This window comes from Spea bombifrons, chromosome 12, assembly GCF_027358695.1.
Source record: "Spea bombifrons isolate aSpeBom1 chromosome 12, aSpeBom1.2.pri, whole genome shotgun sequence".
Lineage (NCBI taxonomy): Eukaryota > Metazoa > Chordata > Amphibia > Anura > Pelobatidae > Spea > Spea bombifrons.
In genome coordinates, this window is record NC_071098.1 from 21,543,927 (window position 1) to 21,549,939 (window position 6,013).

Sequence of the window (6,013 nt, forward strand, 5' to 3'; positions counted from 1 at the left end):
AGCTGCTAGCAATTGTTAGCAATCGCACTCCAATCATGCTCAGACAGCCAGTACATGCACATCACTATCAGCCTCCCATATATATTCATTCATTTACTCCCCCACCTTACCTGAACTGCAGATCTTCTGGTGCCGCTCGCAGACTTCCGTGGGGGCCGCTGTTTCCCGCTGCGAACAGGAACGGAGCAGAGTCATGTGATGCGATGTGCATTCACGTGACTCCACTGAGTTCCCGTGTCGCCACGACACATCAAGAGATGCTGCTGAGCAACACAGGTAAGCAGCCAAAAAATCTACCACCACTGTATAAGACGCACCCAATTTTTAGACGCCAAATTTTTCTAAAAAAGGTACGTCTTATACATGGGGAAATATGGTACATACTAGAGGACTGCATTGGGAGGCGGGTCCCCCGGGTCCCGCCAAGAAACTTGCGGGCAGGGGCGGTCTTGCTGGGGTTGCAGGCGGGAGCAGGTGGTCAGACACTGCACCTGCGGGTCCCGGTAATCCCGCGCAGTCTCACAAGGCTGCCTTTGCGCTGCTCTCTTACAGTATCTCTTCTCTTGCCCCGCCCAGGAACAAAGCGGAGTCATGTGATGTGATGTCACTTCCCGTGACTCCGCTGTGTTCCTGGGCGGAGCAGGAGAAGAGACGCTGTGAAGGAGCAACTCGAGGACAGCCTTGCGGGACTGCGCGGGAAATCTGCAGTTCAGATGGAGGTGGCTGTGATTGGCCACATTTGTGGCGGGAGCGGGCGGGATTGACCACAAATGTAGCGGGAGCGGGCGGGATTGGGCACATATGTTGCGGGAGCGGGCAGGAGTGGAACGCCCACATTGCGGGAGCCGGCGGGATTGAACAAAAAAATCAGCGGGAGCGGGCAGGAGCGGGTTTAAAAAAGCAGTCCCGCGCAGGGCTCTAGTACATACCTCCTCTGTTTTGATTTTACCCCTCCCCCATCTCTGCCCTCTTGTTCCAATCTAAAGCCCCTCTCCTTTCTGTGCTATCTACCTTTTCTTGATTTCTGTGTCCCTCCCCACCTACAACTAGTTTAAAATCCCCTCCAACCTTCTAGCCATCCTGTCCCCAAGCACAGCAGACCCTCCTCTGTTTAGGTGCAATCCATCACCGCTATAAAGATTGTACCCAAGTGCAAAATCAGCCCAGTGCTCTAAAAAGCCAAAACCCTCCTTCCTACACCATGACCACGCATTAACCTCCCTAATCTTCCACTGCCTTTCTACTATTGCGCGCGGCACAGGTAATATTTCTGACAATAATACCTTGGTGGTCCTTTTCTTCAGTTTACCTCCTAATTGCCTGAAGTAATTCTTTAGGACCTTCCATTTTCCACTGACTTTGTCATTGGTACCAATATGGACCGTGACAGACGGGTCTTCCCCAGCCCCTCCCAATATTCCATCCACTCTGTCAGCAACATGCCAGACCCGAGCACCCAGGAGACAGCAAACTGTCCGGTTGAGCCGATCAGAGCGTCAGAATACCTTATCTACTCCCCTACCACCACAACATTACACTCTCAACGCCACCCGTACTAGAGGGGCTGTTCCCTCGGCTGTAAGAAGGAACAGCTTCCTCCAGTACAGCTACTCCTGAGCTGATGCACCCAACATCTTCACTCAAACGGACAAATCTGTTAGGTTGCAAAAGGTCAGGGCTAGCTAAACCTTTCCTCTTCCCTCTCCTTCTGTTACCACATGTAACTGTCACCCAGCTACTTGCCTGTTTCCCAGCTGACTTATCTCCTCTATCTGCACCCACTACACTCTGCTCAGTGAGCAGTAGACTCCTTTCAAAATTTGCTTCTCCAGATCTCCAATATGAGCTTCCAGAGAAGCCACTTACTCACACCTGCCACAGAGGTATGGACCCTGGATGGATTCATCCAGGCATGCATACATGGAGCAAGATGAGTCAGACCATCAATCTTGCTAACTCCCATAACCACACACAGACTATCTCTATGCAGAAGCAACTCAAGTAGTGAGCAAGCTCTGTGAGTTAGTTGTGGCTTTATATAGGTACTCACAGAGGTGAAAATAGGGAACCACTCCCCTCAATTAACCGAGCTGCAGCACACAGGGAAAAAACCCCAAAATAGTGCCCTCTGCTAATATTGGCACCCTTGGTAAATATGAGCATAGAAGTGTCTTTATTGTTTAACCTTTTGGTCTATTCTTAAAAAAATACACAAAATACTCTGCTCTCATAGATATCAATTTAATTTAATTAGGTAAATATATGTGTAGCACAATTATTGGCACCTCTATGAATTCATATAAGAAATATATATTTCCAGGGGTGACTAGGAAATAGCTCAACCATGTCTTCCTGTTTCACAGGGGTATCATTTTTAGATAACACATAGACCAGGGACGTCCAACATGCAGCCTCAAGGTGCGGCCCTGGTCTATGTGTTATCTAAAAATTATACAGACCCTGCAGGGATATCTGACCGCTCCGATTAAAAAAAACAATAAAGTGAGCTAAGTGATGTCATTGTCCCTAAGAGGACCTCTAACCATTTAAAAAAATATATATAACTATAAAAAGTACATAAAATAAAAAATATATATAAAAAAAGATATTAAAAAAGCCCCTTACATCCCATTGCCCTAACACAACATCTACCCAGTATAACCCTCCTGCCCCCGTTCACAACCCCCAAACCTTTTCAGCTAATCATATAACTATGGTATCAAAAGAAAGCTCTATTTCTCCTTGATAAAACAATATATAGTTTACATGGGTACACTATTCACAAGAAACAGAGAATAATCGATGAACCGCAAAAATGGCAAAATTTTCTGGGATTGAAGGGGTTAAACAGCAAAGATAAGTTTCGAGCATACAGAGCGGTAGCCATATGGAAAAGTACCTCATGCCCACAGTTTAATATGGTGGTGGCTCTTTAATGTTTTGGGGCTGGTTTTCTGCAAGAGGACCTGGAGATTTTGCTAGGATACATGGAGGAGAGTCCACCAATGTCCAACAAATTCCAGCCCTCCAGTCGGTATAAACATCTGACAATCCTTGTATATTACCTTCTTCTTCTTTTACAGACACCTATTACTCTCCGTTAGGTCCTACTGCCTCCCAGGTATAGCACGTGGTAAAGGTAATATTTCAGAAAATATTACTTTGGGGGTCCTTACCCTAAGCTTGCCACCTAGTGCACTAAAATGTTTTACGGACCCTCACTCTCATTATTTTGTCATCATCAGCAAACTGGCATCTGGGGTCTTGGGAGAAGATTCTCCATTCCAAGTGTATTTTCATTCTGCATTGATCTCCAGAGGCAAACATTCTGACTGAGGGTAATGGGAGTGATAGTCCACAAAAAGCTCATCAGCCTATGTTTTCATTTAAAACAATACATTTATATGCATTCACTTTTCCTTTTGTGACAGGATCTGGTCTTGTTACTATGTGTTATTACCATGTAGGTTATTTTGTACCATAGCCCTATTAACATGTGACTTAAACATTTTTGATGCTGGACCTGTTTTGAGAAATGTATAGGGACTGCAATTGTACAGACTTGTAGGGGTTAAATTGTAGTATTTTCTGCTTTCACCTTCTTGCTTCTATGTGTTTTGATGTCTCACTGTCTAGTCTGAATATTATGTGTTACTTTATTGACCCCTCTGCAACCATGTGTATTGTATGTTGTGTATTCAACATTGTTTTTTGTGGGATTAGATTAGCCTTGTGTTAATCTGTTCCTGTTTTCTGTTCTATGATAAGGCCCTTCTCCTGGCAATGTAGCTTTTTAAATCATGGCTAGCCCAAATAAGTATGTGTACTTTTTCATCCTGACTAGTAGTATGGATCATTGGGTGCCTTTTTTCCCGGAGGATTACCTTTACGCAGGCTTTCGATACAAGGAAGGTAGTCAGGGGCCCCCTGGGTAACGTTATTATTTTAGTTTTTAACATTGCTTTTTGGATGGGGGTCACCTGTGTCATCACAATCACGTATCCATGCCAGGCATATTTCTGGCATGCAAGCCAGTTGATTTCTATTGGCTGCTTATAATTATACTCACTTAGGCAACGTATCTACCATTACAATGTTCTCCGTTATACTGTTTTTGACTATAAAACTATGAAAGCAGTGCACCCAACCCATGTAACACATGCCCGGCAGCCTGAACTGTTTCCATGGCAACGAATTCAGTGGAAATGGCACCCATCCCCCTATACCCTCACTACTGCTTTAGAGATGCTGCCTTTACTCTTTGTATACTGATTTCACTCCTCCCAAATGCATACATTCCCATATTCTGTACAGTGCACAATGACATATGTCTCTGTCTTATACCAAACCATGTGTAAATCACATACAGGCTGCAAGCTTATTATTCAAAACGCATACGTATATGCATCTGTGCGCTATGCTTATTCATGCCCTTTGACTTCACTTGAAGGAATCTACAAAAACGTTGTGATGTGAAGTGACAGCTGTATGAAAGGACTTCTAAATCTACAGGATTAAAATAACCAGCCATTTAGTCAGGGAACAGTGCTGTTTGAAAACAGTAAAAAAATAATAGCAATTCAAACGACACACACTCCCCTATTTTGCAAATTTCACAGATGAAAGTGCACGCTTTTAAACTGCGTAAATGAATACATCCCCAATGGAGAAATGCCACTGTTGCCAAGTGATGCTTACAGCCTAACAGTATATACTATATACTGTATGAAAGTGTATACACACACACATATATATATACATATATGAAGATGTATGTATGTGTACACACAGTGAATCGGAAGCTACAGATTGCTCAGAATCAATAAATCTAAAACAAAAATGACAGCGCATTAGTTAGTGAGCTGATCGATGTATTCAAGGCACAAAGGACTGCACACACTGGTAATGCACCTTAATCATACACAAAGAACGATGCTTAGAAGAAGAAACGTATGTTTTCGGTTTGAATATTTAATACTTACTAAACACAATCGTGTGTCTGTATTAGTGATTACACTAACCAAGCTTATCGTCACACTTAAAAAACGGTTATCACGTTAAGAAAAACATTTTTTTAGAAAACATTCTGCGGTATAGTACCAACATATCAACAAAAGGTCGACTCTTACCGTTTTTCTAGTAGAAAATGTATCGGGTATAAAACCGAATAATGTTGTACGTATTGTGATTTTCCAGTTAGCAGTATCCATGCAAAAATACAGAAACAGAAAGAAAAAATGTTGCCTTTTGTGTCGTCTTTTTCTAGCTTTATCAGAATTTGATATAAAAGGTGCTGATACTAAAAATTATGCTCTTGATGTAAAAAAAGAGAAATTCTTCCATGCTTAAAGAAAGAAAAAATAGACCTAACGTCTATTAGATTTCATTGGATAAAATATACCTCCCCTTTACCGTGCTGGTATTGTAATTGGATGCTGTTGTCCAGGGGGCTTTACTATAAACCGACCTTGTTCCCGCCTCATTTCCATCATATCTCCTCCCTGTCAGTGAAGACTGCATCAAGAAAACAGTTAATTATTAGTATCTGTTTAGTCTTGCAGTGAAACCATCTACAGCCAGCAAGATTATCCTTTTCCATGTTTGTTTTTTCTCTACAATGCAGAACAACAAGCACTGCTGAAGCTGTATATGTATATATGTTTTCTGCTGCTTGCGCCTGTTTTCAAATTATTGTCTCTCTGGTGTTACTCTGCATACTTTTGTTCCCCCCCTCTTCTCTCACTTTTTTCTGTATTCCAATTGAATGCCTGAATTGGTTGAACTGGAATATTGATTGCTGGATGGATATATGAAAAGTAAAAACCCCAAAACACCTGTGACAGTACATCATGATATCCATTGAAGAAACTGCATGAGCGGAAAGGCATACTTTAACAATGCAAGGGCAAGTACGGGTCTAGGCGAAACATTGCCCTAAAATCACTTGTCTGGCAGGACTAAAAAGCAAGGTCAAATCCCAAAAGGGAAAAAATAAATAGAATGGAAAGCCCTG

The 6,013-nt window shown here is 42.6% G+C and overlaps 1 protein-coding gene across 1 annotated transcript in view; it reads right to left on the reverse strand.

The window, feature by feature from the left end:
• Nucleotides 1–5,406, reverse strand: part of SHISA7 (shisa family member 7) — a 59,022-nt gene extending 53,616 nt beyond the window's left edge. Inside the window, exon 1 of the mRNA XM_053451467.1 lies at nucleotides 5,130–5,406. The gene's annotated coding sequence lies outside the window, so the exon portion shown is untranslated. The remainder of the gene's footprint in view (nucleotides 1–5,129) is intronic.
• Nucleotides 5,407–6,013: the final 607 nt, after the last annotated feature.